General features: G+C 38.4%; 1 protein-coding gene across 3 annotated transcripts in view; it reads right to left on the reverse strand.

Moving 5' to 3' along the window:
- LOC128890750 (uncharacterized) overlaps positions 1 to 13,291 on the reverse strand; it is a 56,741-nt gene extending 43,450 nt beyond the window's left edge. For 2 of the 3 annotated variants that reach the window (XM_054149554.1, XM_054149555.1), the window contains exon 1: positions 13,022 to 13,290. The gene's annotated coding sequence lies outside the window, so the exon portion shown is untranslated. Of the gene's footprint in view, positions 1 to 13,021 lie in introns of all 3 variants that reach the window. The other variant, XM_054149553.1, reaches the window with a different exon arrangement.
- Positions 13,292 to 14,040: the final 749 nt, after the last annotated feature.

Here is a 14,040-nt window from a genome sequence, read left to right on the forward strand (position 1 = left end):
GAGAGAGAGAGAGAGAGAGAGAGAGAGAGAGAGAGAGAGAGAGAGAGCACGGAAAAGAAACGGGGTTAAAAGTAGATTGAATCGTCCGTCATATTTGCATACCTGGCAATCCGATGGCGGAACGCACGACGAAAAAGAGAAATTTGAAAACTTGTTAGATTTTCCATCAGCGAAGTTTCGACGGATGTGAAATGTCCTCGGCATGGAATGAATTAACGCCCAATACAGTTTCGATTTCAATTGCGTTAACCGGAGCCGGTGCAATAGCGACGAGATTTCCATTACACGTAAGATCGAGTAATGCGTGATCCACGTCAGGGTAAATTGTCAATTAATTACATGCATCGTTGCAGGAGTTACGATAGTCCATGAGTAGACTGAACGTGAATTGTGACAACAATTACTCCGAAAATATTTCGCCTTTCTCTCGGTATCACTCACTCAAATTTCAATGAGATTCGTCAAATCTGAACAAGATTTTCATTATAAAAGAATTAAAGCTGGTTCTGAATTTTATTAAAAACATTCTTCGTTGCATTTTATTGGACCTTTTACCATTGATAGAGGATTTCATTCGGTCATGGTACTGATAAAAGAATTTCATTGAAATTCCTAATATAACAAAACACAGTGCTCCTAAAATAGCAAAGAATTGCTCTACATTTCCTCAAAACACGAAAAGCTTTTCTATTTTAATTATTGTTTTTTTTTTTAATTTAATTTTAAGAATTGCAACTTTTAACGTCGCTTGAAAGAAGAAAAGCAGGAGGGTGAACGAGGCTGTTGGGGATCATAGTTAATTTTATGCTTGCAGCCGGCTCTGCGATGGCGACCTTCGTCGTTCGTCGTTGCTGCGTGTAATGCCAACCTTTTTGTGCCAAAAGTGAGTCGAAGGATAGGGTTCCGTCACCTTGATCGGCTAGGCCAGCTCATCGTTCAAGATTCTACTCTCATTCGGTAAGAATCGACGCTCTTAAATGGATTATTTCCCCTCAACTAAGTCCATCAGTTCGTGGAAACAGATGGTGGAAAAGGATTCGTACTCGGCTGGAATTGGAACTTATTACCGCCATTTTTGAGTAACCCATCGAGTCGTGCAAAGAATAGTTATTCTCTCAATTTTCTATTCCCACTGTATTCGATTCGCATTCATTTCCATGGAATCGATTTCCAAATGAAAAAATTAATTTTCTAGTAACTTTATTGTGTAACCTGCTTAAAGAACCTATCGTTACAGGACACTACTTTTCATTCAAGTCGTGTGGCTTAAGATCCACGTGTATCGATTTCGACGTTCATTATTTATAATGTCGAACCGTACCCCTTTTACGCAACGTTACCGAACCGATACAGAACTTGCGCACAGGCATATAAATAGCAAATAAAAATAATCCCCCGACAGAGAGAATTAATTTCGCTTCCCTTTCGCGTTTCAAACGAAAGCATCGTCACTTCCTCGAAATCAGTTATCCAGTGGGAGTTTTCAGTTTTTCTTAGCTATCGCCATATGCGTAATTTATTCATCCTCCGCTTCTATTCACTCGATCGATAAAACTTTCAGGTCGCTCGAAACAAGTTGCTTACCATGGAAACTCGAAACGTGACAATTTTTGTGAATAAACTCGAGTATAATTTTCACCCTGTCTGCGCCTGACTATATCTCGTTATTTCCACTTGTGTTGGTATTTATAAAGATTGATTGTATCATAGTATCACTAATTATTCATCAATTTTATTCGGCAGTTAGAACAAGTTAAATTGATAATACTAGCTGAACGTTTAGAAAAATGTCACAAGTAGAAATAGTGAGTAATAGTCGGACGTGTTGCATCTCGTACGAAGAAACTCTGCCAAATCTTATAAAATCTTGTCAGGCCCTGCCAAACTTTACCAAACCGCGACAAACAATCCTTTTCAACTGGCAAATTAGTAGTATATATGTTATTTTACTGCAGTAGCATAATATTTTATTCTATTAATGCATTACTATGCTACCTGAGTTTCTATCTTATTCGACGACTTTATCGAACAGAACGAGGAAAGAAAATACAAGTTCAAGTACATGAAAACATTACGAATAGTTTTTGAACTTCAATTGCAGTACCTTCGTACACGTTCGTTCCCATGAACTTCAATTTCACATTTGTATACTGTTTAGTATTTTTTTCTCTTGTGACTCCTTCCGTTTACGTGCTCCGCTAAAGACTCTGTATTTATATTTTCACAATTTCTCAGAGTGACTGCAATTTGCTAAAGTAACCCCAGAAATATAGTAATTTCAAGATCGAGCGATTCACGAAGAGCCTCGAAAGCCGCTGAACTTTCAGGGCTTTTTGCCTCTGCGAAAAGAGGACACGATGAATTACAAAATAATTGTAAACACACCCTCGACGCTGTGGGGTACGATGTTTAATGGTTGACTCGATGGGGAAATGGTCTAAATGGTGCAACAATTAACAGAATTTTCCCGAAACTTTTCCGTTTGCTCCAACTACTTTTCCAGTCTCTTTGTAAATTCGTTTAAGTCTTGCTTTTAAAGTCTTACTTATTCTCTTTCCATTATTTTCCTTTGTTCACTCTTGTTTACGTTTTTGAAAGCAGCTCCCATTTTCCTTTGTTCATTCCTATTGATAATTTTGAAAGCTCGAAAAGAAAGCGTATAATTTTCCACCTTTAGTGTGCAGCATGGCATTTATAATATAATTTAGTATGAGTCTGTCGTGCTCCTTCCGCTCCGGAAGCCTGCTTGTGATTCTGGAATTAACCTCTTTTCCTCCAGTTCTGTTCCTAATCTCCCATTTAGACACATTATACACTATACGCTACATTCAGTAGTCTGACACCTCTGTAATCGCTGAGACCTAATCTAAACATGAAGTATGTATAATTAGAAAATTTTATTTAAATATATATACAAGGGTTGAGACAGGAATGCTTTTTAAGGTGACACTCTTTAATTATTATCAGTATTAAGTGAAGAATGCGCAAGAACATAGATCTACGTGGCCCAGTCTGAGAAAGTTGGCACGACCGTTAAGTGTTAAGGGATTCGGCATAGCTTAGAAAATAGGAAGTATGTTTCTCAACGGTTCTCTTCTCTACGAACGACTTTCCGTCGAAGAGTTCTTGGCACCCGACTTTCGTCTATCCGAAGGTTGCACTGTTTCGATTTGCTGAAAGAAAGGTACAGCGCTTTGTGCTTTTGTTCATGAAATATTTCCTTTCGGAACGAAAACAGTCGGACAAAGAGGGAATAAAAATTCAATACACCGAAACTTTCGTTACTTTTCTGGCTTTGAAAGGCGTATTATCTCTTACTTCTTCGACGGCTAGACCCTCGGGTGAACGATAAAGTTTTCCCGTTTTTCATCATGTGTGGTGCAAAATTGCCTTCGACGTTCTTTCGCTCGATTCACCTAAATTTCTTTAGCGGTGTATTTTCCTACACCGGGTGTACTGCGGTTTATTCGAAGCTTTCTTTAGACATCGCCAAATCGTGGCGTGGTACCAAATCATTTGCGTGACAGTTCTCTGTTAGCTGTTTGTCGAAAGCAGTTTAACGAATATAGAAAATTATACTGTAACTAGAATTTATTCTAATCTATCCGTTAGAAATAGTCAATGGACAAATTCACCAGAGACAACCGAGGACGATATGGTTAACTCTTGATCGTGTTTCGTTCGAAAGTTCGAGAAATAAAATGGTCCTTAGCTACGGGCAATACTGTACACCTGCGAAGCGGTAAAGTTCCCAACGGGCACCGAATGTTTCCCAACGTTTCTGATTCGCCAGCAAATTTGACACTTTGTTAACCCCATCGTCGAAAGCGTCAAACTGAAAGTTTGTGAGGGAAAGGGGGAGAAGGGGCGACCAAGCACGAAATTTTCGTAAAATTACATCGAGTTTGTCGTGTCTCGACAGACAAGTTTTCCGGAACGATGAAACACCGAAAAGCGTAACTGCCGGGCTGTCGCGTGGGTACGCGTCATTCTCAATTTCCTTTGCAATGCTAATACGCACCAATTTGCAAGTACAACGAACGCGATTTGCCGGAACGAACCGTTCGTTCCCTCAGTTTTCCAAGGAATTCCGTTAATTCTTCTTACAGCGGGGGATTCCCCGAAGGCTTACTGTCGCCACCATTTAACGACGTTCGATCTAGAAAAGTGGAGCACGGGGTTGAAACTTCGCAAAGAAAGTTCCTTTTAATACCCCCCCTTCTACCGATGTTACCCGATGTTACATAGAACGAACCGATCGATAAGTTATTCACTCTCGTCGCGAAGATTATTTTTGCCAATCTTCCGCACTTTTGCTGATCTGCACTTTCCTTTCTTCGAAAATTTCACCGTATTATCGCGTTCAGCGACGGTATTCTGGCCAGAGGACATTCGCAGTAACATCTTTTACTGGTCGTGAAACGTATTTGAATGTCGCATAATTTTTTATTACGTCAGTCACCGGTGGCTGACGATATACTTTCTATTCAGACTGAGTCAGTTACTGTTCACTATATATGAATGAGATAGAAATATATTTCCTTAGGTTGTATATTGAACAGTTTGATAATTATAACAAGCAAGAAATAAATGAACGTAAGGAATGAACAAATACAGGACTGCTACGTTATGTGTTATATGACTTCGCACCCTTATAAATAACACCCTCACAAATTAACCTGAGGGCGACCTCGATGGGGGTTAATTGGAACTACATACATGTTCAAAGGAATGGTATGCAAATTTGCTTGAATTACCAACGATAGGTATGCCGTTTATTTATCTGGAGATGAATTATTCTTAAGAGAAGCAAAGAATAGATCATACAATGGATTCAGTCGGAGTACAAAACCCGTTCAGAAAGAAGTCGAGAGTATGGAATAACATGTTTCCGTCGGAGCCATCGTTTTCGACAAAAACGAGTTTAATAACCGTGAAGTACGCGCGTTGATGCAGAAACGCCGTTGTTGAATGCGCGCGTACATCAGAATTGGATTTAGACTCAGTTTTTCAAAAATGGTACATCGTTAGAGAAAACTGTATTCAGCGATATTCACTTGCATTCTTTTTTTTTTTTTTTTTTTAACAAAATATCAGTAACTTTCGTCGATCTGCAAACAATTCTGCAAACAATTCTCCAAACAATTCATTATCAATTTAATTACTAACGCTGAAAGTATTTGTTTATTCAGGAACGAATCCTTTTATATTCCCGCAGCTAAATATGTAACAATTTAATCAGAAAAATGCAGTTGTTCGACGCCAGTGAATTACTCAAAGGAACAAAATTGACCAATAAAATTAAAAATAACACGGTGGAAATATCGGTATAGGTTTTCGTTCGGTGTTCTGTAACAACATTTCAGCTTATTCATCTCGCTTTTAATTTATTGGTGCATTTACAGGTTTCGCTGTTGTGACGGGTATATACGCGTTGCCTTTGTTGCGCGCAATTAGATTTATTAATACCATTAACCGCATTGGACGATCTGTCTGGAAAGTTGAATAAAAATCAAATACTTTCGTTGTAGCTTTTTACGAATCACATTAACTTCAGCTTAAATATTGTTGTTCATTGTTATTCTCAGTGGAATCGATCGTTCATTTTCTAATCTGTGATTCTACCTATTTGACTTATTTTTGCGAATATACTTTCAATATACTTTCAATAATACATCAGACCATTTCAATTCAGTCAAAGTGTTTAAAATTCTTTCGAAATAATGAAACCGCTTGTACAAATGTGATTATTCTTCAAATGTTTTAATTGGATTAACGTGGCCTGGTCAGCAAAGGAAACCGACGAAATTGCGCGTGTTTCCAATTATTGGAAATTTGAGAATATAGGTTGCGCCGAGGACCGTTATGCGCGTTTTCTGTGTTACCACCTAATTTGCGCTATGAATAGTAAAGCGTGCCGTAATTCAAAGGAAAACTCTCATCCAAAGGAAAATGTTGGGTCTATCGAAAAAAACGTTCGCGAACTGTTCGTTGGGGAGTTGATTCGTAAACCGAGAAACACAAGGGTTATAAAGAGAAATCATTTTAGTGTTGCGTGCTCGCGGACAGTTACGTAGAAAATCATGGCTTATCAAATTTCGCCCGGAGGATAATCTCCTCAGAACGGGATTAGTTTTTAATTAGCCGCGTTAGCCAGGAAGACGTGATTTATTTACGAGACGGATTCCAAATGTCGGAAGATTTTCATTTGGAGCTGCCGTTTGAAAAGCCAGAAATCCTTTCGAATCTTTTTGTTCAGATTTGATGAATTCATGGTAACACGGTGAACACGTGCGAAACGTATGCAGAATGCACTTCATAAATAATTATAGTATTATTAACATGTTATTTTACATAACAGCCCATCTGTTGCATACGTTGTGCATACGTTTTACACGATCGCATACTGTGCATGATTATGTATAATCCTTTGGTAAAATCCAGATTATTCGATAAAATGTCACAATATAACAACTATGTTAACACTGTACTGACAAGTAGCCTATTAATTGGCATTTTGTGAAGGTAACCAATAATTTGTTATGTATTACTATGGCTATTAGAGACACATTATGTACTTTTTCTCCCCCACTTTTTCTGGCCACATCTGTTACGATGAATGTTCCGCGTAATCGAGTCCTGGTAAAGAATAATTTATCCTGTACTGTTCCATTTTGTATCCTTTAATTCTCGGGAGGGTAGCTTTATATGTCCCGTTGCGTGTTTCCATGGCAAATAGGACGCAAAAGCGTGCAAGTCACGAAACGAGTCGGTTACGTCCAAGTATTTCAAAGTATACGACGATAACTCGGTCGTAGCTCGTAGTCTCATAGTAAAAGTATAAGCTGCGCGTTGCTTTTACCCTGGGTATGGTAACCGGATACCAAGGACCTTCTTAAGAGGGTTTTGAAAGAGCCCAGAATGTTCGCCTTTATTAATTTTTTTTCTCGAAAGTTAAATCATGTGCACGTTTAATATTCGTTAACTAAACTGCGCTAAGACAGTAACAATCTGTCGAGCAAAGAAAATTACTTTATAACGACCGAGAGAATGAAAATGTGATCATTTCTAATTTGACCAAAATTCCGTTATGCAATCTGACAAAATGTAGAAATTTGTCCAAACTAAACGATATCAAACTTATCGTTTAATTTAAACAAATTACTTCAATAGACATCGAGGATACGAATATTTATGGGACCCCGAGTGTATACATTACATTAATATTATTACAAAAATTTAAACAATTACGAACTCGTTGTACGTTAACCAACAAATAGTTTACACATACACGTGGCATTGTTAGTGTACGTACAGCTGATTTATACGACCCGAAGTCGATAAGAAATTGATTTGTAACGTGATTTACAATTTAATGCACATTCCCGTGAATAATGACAGATCCGAAGGAAAACAGGGAACAGTGTTTTTCGCGTGCAACTGTAATTTTCTCGATCGTGAATTATTCCGTTCGATATGCATGCACGCGAGTTCACACCGACCGAAATCTGGCGATTCGAATGAGAATTTACGACAAAGCGGCGACGATTAACGCACCCCAGTGTTTAGGAAACATTCGGTCTAGATCGTGACGCAGCATCGAGTCTCGAATAATTTATGATAGCATTCGAATTCTGACGCATGCGAAAATAACAGCGAAGAAATCTGGTGATGATATCACCGTATTGTTTTAACAAAGGTATTCTTAACATTTTAATGACCACGCGATCTTTTTCTTGGTAAAGTACAACAATGGACGTACAGACGTGGCTAAGGGAAAATAAATCAAATGCTGAGTCAAAAGGAATTGCGTTTCTTTTTTTAAAAATAAGAATCGAAAAAATTACTCGTTTAAAGACTACCCGCCACAGAGTTGAATGAATGGCTGAACCAAGGGATGAGGTTGAAATTCTAATAAATAAAGGCTAGTAACATAGCCACGAAAGAGGGCGCAGTAAAAGAAAAAAAAATAGATGTATTAAAATAGGGAATAAAATACTTACAAGTGGAAGAGCTCGGTGTAACACCGTCCAGCTCTATAAAACGATTATAGCGATGGCTGTAAAAGGTTAAGAGACCTGTCGATTCACGCGAGCAACACTTATCGTTATTCTACGAACTCGCCATTTCCATCTCGATTCGAACGGCGAGCAACAGTAAGGGTGGTTTCTCCTCGAGGGCGGGTAGTTTCGTTACTCTATAAACGCCATTCGGAGGAGAATTCTCGCTGGTCATTCCAACGTTGCACCCTATATACAGCTCGCGTATGTAAGGCAAACAGCGTTTTTTAAAAAGGAGCCGGATGTAAATGGCTGAAGTATTGAAATAATCATTTTCGAATTTTTGTAATAATTTGTTTTCTTTTAAGATTCAAATAATACTACTTATCTTCTCAAGTATTCAAATTTTCTTACTCAAACATTCCAAGTTTATACATAGTATCCCAACACCCATAAAAGATTCCGATAACGCGAGGTCTACTGCACGCATACCTCATAGAAATTAACAATTAAAGTAACGACCGTTGGTCTCTAACCTTCCATTTATCGGGAGGTTATCGAATGGCCATGTTCATGAAACTACTCTAATCGGTTTAATTGCTCGCGATAGCGGCCAACATTGATCGCCTATGATCCACAGGTTTATAGTACAATACACCCACTATATTTTATTAGCATAACCCGTCTTGTGAACACTCGCTTCGCACTAAAAATCGCATTTCTTTGAGAAGAAGCTCGATAAACTACTATTTCAAGACTACTCATAATTTCACAATTTAAATTCAAATTTACCAGTTATATCAACATTACTCATTAAACCGTTGTATTATAAATAAACGTGTACAAAATTGAACAGAACACATTCATTTATAGAAAGTCTTAGATCCATTGTACATATTTTTTTTTTCTTTGATAATCAGAAGAAAATTCTACTAGTTCTTGCGCTTTGCATCAAGATTAATGTTACTTATTGCTACTGTATATCTGTAAAACTAGACAGACCTCTTTTTGTAGCTGCGACTCATACGATCAGGAGACGGTCGTCCTCGTCAGAAGAGAAATAAATTGCACGATGAAAGAGATCGTTTCAAACAAATACACGGTTCAACATGTCGGAACAAACGAACATTTTGGTCGCTTTAGTTCTTACAAAGAGTTTGCTGGTTGTTGCTCAAACAGATAGCTGGTCTAGCTCCGTTCCGCAAGCTCTCAAAGAGCAAGCACGCGAAACACTTGTCGGTCTTCTCGTCTGCTCCACTTCGAAATATTAATTTATACGGCACAGGTATTCGAGAGGGAAGCCCGACCGACACCGATTATCATGTAGATCAGGCACATCGAACTACGATCTAATCCTCGACTCGCGGGATTCTGCGAGTCGATTCGATGAAACAGTAGCGGTCTTATCGGCCTGCGTCGCTGCACGCTGGTAATCGTACCTGCCCCTCGCAAACAGGAGGAGATTATTAACCACCTTTTCACTCGGCCGGCGAGTGTCGCTTACCATCTAATTTCTTTCAGCAATTCCAACGGCAATTGCTTTTCTGTTATCTGCAGCAACGAAGTTATGTAGGTAAACTCTGTACAGGTAAAACGTAGTAGTTTTAACGTTGTACCTGCCACGAATGGTCAAATGAGCGTTTCAATGCTTCTGTATACAATTTCTATACGCAATTCTTTCGTGCATTATTGAATTCTTCAAAGAAATATTAAATCTAGCTTCTTTACTTATAGCTGCTCTGTACTCTATTGGCGGTTGGTTATTTTTAAGCGAAGTGGATATTAAAAGGACAATCCGGATCATCGAATCTTTCTATATAAATCAGGCATATTAAAAAAACGAAATTTTAAAAAATATATCATTATATTTTATAAATATACTTTTGCGTTCAAATGAAAAAAGTATTTTTAAGTGTCTTTAAGTTCAGCTTTCGAATTAGAAATCCACTTTCAGCTGTTCCTTCTCTTCTAAAACACGCACCGTGCACCTTTTCCTTTGTTTTCGTGGTTGCAATCCGTCTTGCTCCTTCTTTCCCTATACGCCATACGATTATCGCGTTGTCGAGAGACGTGCGCTGGCCTCTACGTCTTCCACTAATAGACCTAGCCCTATTTATAGTGAGGCTTGTATAGAAGCTCGCAGCTGAATATTTAGCGTTGCCAGTTATCGTTGTCTCGCGAAACTTGGTGCTCCCTTCCGTCTTTCGTCAATATTTAGGAGGATGGACGGGGTCGCGGATAAATTTCGTTCCTTTCGATGGATATGAACTTGCGACTTTATCGAGGGAAAGAAGCGCGAAAACTTGGTATTTTCGAATGAGTCAATATTTAAAACGGAACACTATCGGGGATGGGCAGAATTCCGTGTGAAAATTTCGAGCAAAGGTTTGTTTGTTATCCGTTATCATCTATTATATGTTTTTAAAAATATTTACAGTTGACTGATATCGTATTATTTATATTTGAATTAAAGCAAACAGGCAGTGTAATACAAATGAAAGAAAAAGGATGGTTATTATATATTTGAAAAAAAATTTCAATTCATTTGAACTTCCATCTATCAATTTTATTATCATTCAGTCGATCGCGGAGAGTCGAAGAGACGAAATGTGTTTTGTGTCGATCCTCGAGTCCAACCACAAAACCGAATGGTTCAGGAAAATGAGAAATTGAAACACAAATAGGTGTAAACGCTCAAACGGATAAACTTAATATCAATGGCCTTTATTTGCGAAAATGCAACTAAGAAACGAAGGGATGTATCGTTTGCAGATATTCATCACAGTGTGATTACACCATCGCCTTTCATATCTCGAAACTGTGGTCAGTCAGTATACAGCGGTTTACCCATCACGATAACAGGAATTACGTATACGCTCACGCCGCACTCCCAAATTCGGCCACGATCATCTATCAGCAATCTCGTCATCGCGAAACGGCGGATTATACGTGCAGATGGATCCTTCACTAACACGACGGTATCCAACAAATTGGTATGGATTTTTCGTCACTCTCAAATGATGCATGGCAACGAATGGATCGTGAAGGGACAATTTTTTAAAGTTACTTCAAAATCGATTTATCAATGATATCTATAAAAAATGATGTTCAGGATGGACTAAATATGAAAGGTCAAATACAGAATTTGATGGCACTCGACACTAAAACTACCAAGCCAGTAAATTGAAAGTAGCTGAAATTTTTGTTTAATATTACTGAATTATTGACAATGTTTCTGCTGCAATTTATGGTGAAAACGGTTGGAAAAAGGGACGAGTATATCGCTATGTACTTCACGCTATGTCAAATCTACACAATAGATCTCCTTAAAATTGAGGATACATTCGTATCTCGATCACATTTGCAGATGACACTGCGTCGTTCTTAGTGTCGCACGAAAACGCTGTTTGGGGCATCGAAACTTCTTTAGAAAGCACTGCATAAGACAGCAAGCTGCGTACCGAATTAGGTAATCCTATTAAGTTAACCTAGAACTCAAGCTCGACAATGAATATTTCAGTAAGTGAACGAATACTTTTTGGATCCACTGTAAATTTCATTTATTAGCGAAAACGCTACCGAGAGTTACTAACAAGTGATATTTTCGCTCATCTTCTTCGGTGGGGCTTTACAGAACCAGTTGTGTCGTGTGTAACAGTCTTTTTACGCGTTAGCGTGTGTATACCGGTATTAACATGTTTTTACACGCAGAATAGCGAAAAGAGTCAAGTTACATAAAAGAAAATATACGATTTCACGGAAGAACAGCATGCAGTTGCAACGGTACATTTCCTGGAAAAATATAATTTCAAAGAACTAGGTTTTACTGAACCGTGCGACCGTCCACCAATTTCCTTCTTTTTCGCCTGGAAGGGTGGCATTACCGGCTCAGCTGTTACATTTTTCCTATGTATATTCAATTTCAAGTGAAGCAAAAACGGAGAAATTGTACGCACATTTTAGGATTCTACCTTCATTTCGAGGAAGGAAATCCCCATCCAATGAACAGGGAAAGAATCCACTGTGATTTTCGAATATTCCACGAACAGAGAAAAATGTACGCATTTATTTGTCGGAGAATTGGAGAGGAGAGGAAGAAATTTCTCTTATTTAAATGATAGGTACATTCGCACATTTTTTTTTACATATATATTCATTCGCTTCTCTTGAGAAAAATGTAACTTTTATTTAAGGGAGGAAGCCACCTTGAAAGCGTGAAAGTCATAATTATATACAGCAATTTCTTTCGACGAAAACAATTGACTCGATGAAAAATCTGTTTACTGATGTCTATTTTATATGCATTGAATAATGAAAAAATAATTTTTATTTAGATTTTTTAAATAACGATTTCCTCCCTTAAGCCCTACATCCTTGTGTGCAATTCGACGAACTATATCGTAATATCCTCGACTTTTACAAACATAAATTGACAGACCTCTATCAAACAAATGACGTCCTTTGTGAGAACCTATCCCTGACGAAGTTTTAACAAGGAACATCCCTGAAGTGTCGCTCGTTTACTGTTCTATGCTATTTGGACGAAACTTTACATGCTCGTACAACTGCCACAAATAACGTATACGTAGTTTTTTTTAACGACCAAAGTTTCATCCTCTAATGCTATCACGAAAACTATGTACAGAAGATGCATGGAAGATACCAGGTAGCTTCTAGAACAAATTTTATATCGCTTTTTATGGGAAACAACATCAATAGAAAAAGTTAAAGAATCGCTCATGCCATCTACGTTTTCAACATTTTTGGAAAAATGATGCAGTGAACTATTCTTATCTTGAATATACTATTAATTAAACATATATTTCTTTGTACGTTTATTTATTTATGTTTATTTATATTTATAATAGGCTACGAAATTAGTACATCAACGTAACAAAATGTCAAGTAAATATTTCTACTTAAACTAGAGTCACGAGAAAACAATAATAAAGAAATAATAAATGTTTGAATATAGATGCACAAATAATTTGTACACCAAATACAGACATGGAAATACCCACCACCGCGAATGAAGAAGCATCGATCTGTCGAAATGGATCACCTCTCGGCAGCAGTCGAGTACACAGTGAACAGGATGAAAACCAGTCTGATTACACGCTTCACGAAACAGTACAATCGGGTAGAAAAATTGTTCGAACAGTTTTTCTGTGATTTCACTCACTGACACGAGATAAACGGCAAAGCATGCGCGACCATGAAGCGGAAATGAGGAACAACGTCCACGTCCTCGCGCCGCGAAGGCCCGCGCACCACTGACTGACCCTACTTGTGTCGACGGCACGCGTTACTTCGCGGAACCCTAGAGACGGAGGGGTGGAAAATCGGGCCAGAGAGGGGATGGATATTTCCAAGAGTGCGTATTCTCGAACATCGAGAACGAGTACTTCATATTTGCGAACATTCGCGAACAAACACGCGCGAAAAGCAGACTACAGAAACGCTCGCCAACCATCAAAGATAGCGGCCGATTGCGCATGAGTGTACGGGAAAATTCGCGCCACGATCTCCTACTCCGACAAGGGGATACTCTTTTGTGTCTGGCTCCGATTGTTTCGAAATTTTGCAGAGCTTGTAGAGAATACTGAAGCATATTTCACGTGTAGGTACTTCTTCTACTTTGGTCTGTTGTCATATTTAGGGGGCGAAGGAGAATTCGTTAAAAGTGTAACATAATTTTCTTCGGAACGTACTTGAGCCATTTTGTGAAATTTTTACTTATTTTACAATCACATAGTGATTAAACAAACAAATATCCGACAAATTTCGCGAGTCACTGTGTACACGCGTAAAATTACATCAGCCGTGACTTCAAAGGAAATCGAAATTTTACGACGAGCTCGCGCTGCCTTGAATATGAATGAACTTCGTCGTTGAAAGAATACATCGAGGGACGAAGGAACAAAAGCAGTAGAACAACCCTTCGCGAGAAAGATTGGGGTTGTTCTACGTTGCGGTGCAGTTTTCTTCCGCGCCCAAAGCCAACTTCGTGATACATTTTCTTGCACACCCTACTCGACCC

The sequence above is a fragment of the Hylaeus anthracinus genome, unplaced genomic scaffold (genome assembly GCF_026225885.1).
Source record: "Hylaeus anthracinus isolate JK02 unplaced genomic scaffold, UHH_iyHylAnth1.0_haploid 12001, whole genome shotgun sequence".
Taxonomy (NCBI): domain Eukaryota; kingdom Metazoa; phylum Arthropoda; class Insecta; order Hymenoptera; family Colletidae; genus Hylaeus; species Hylaeus anthracinus.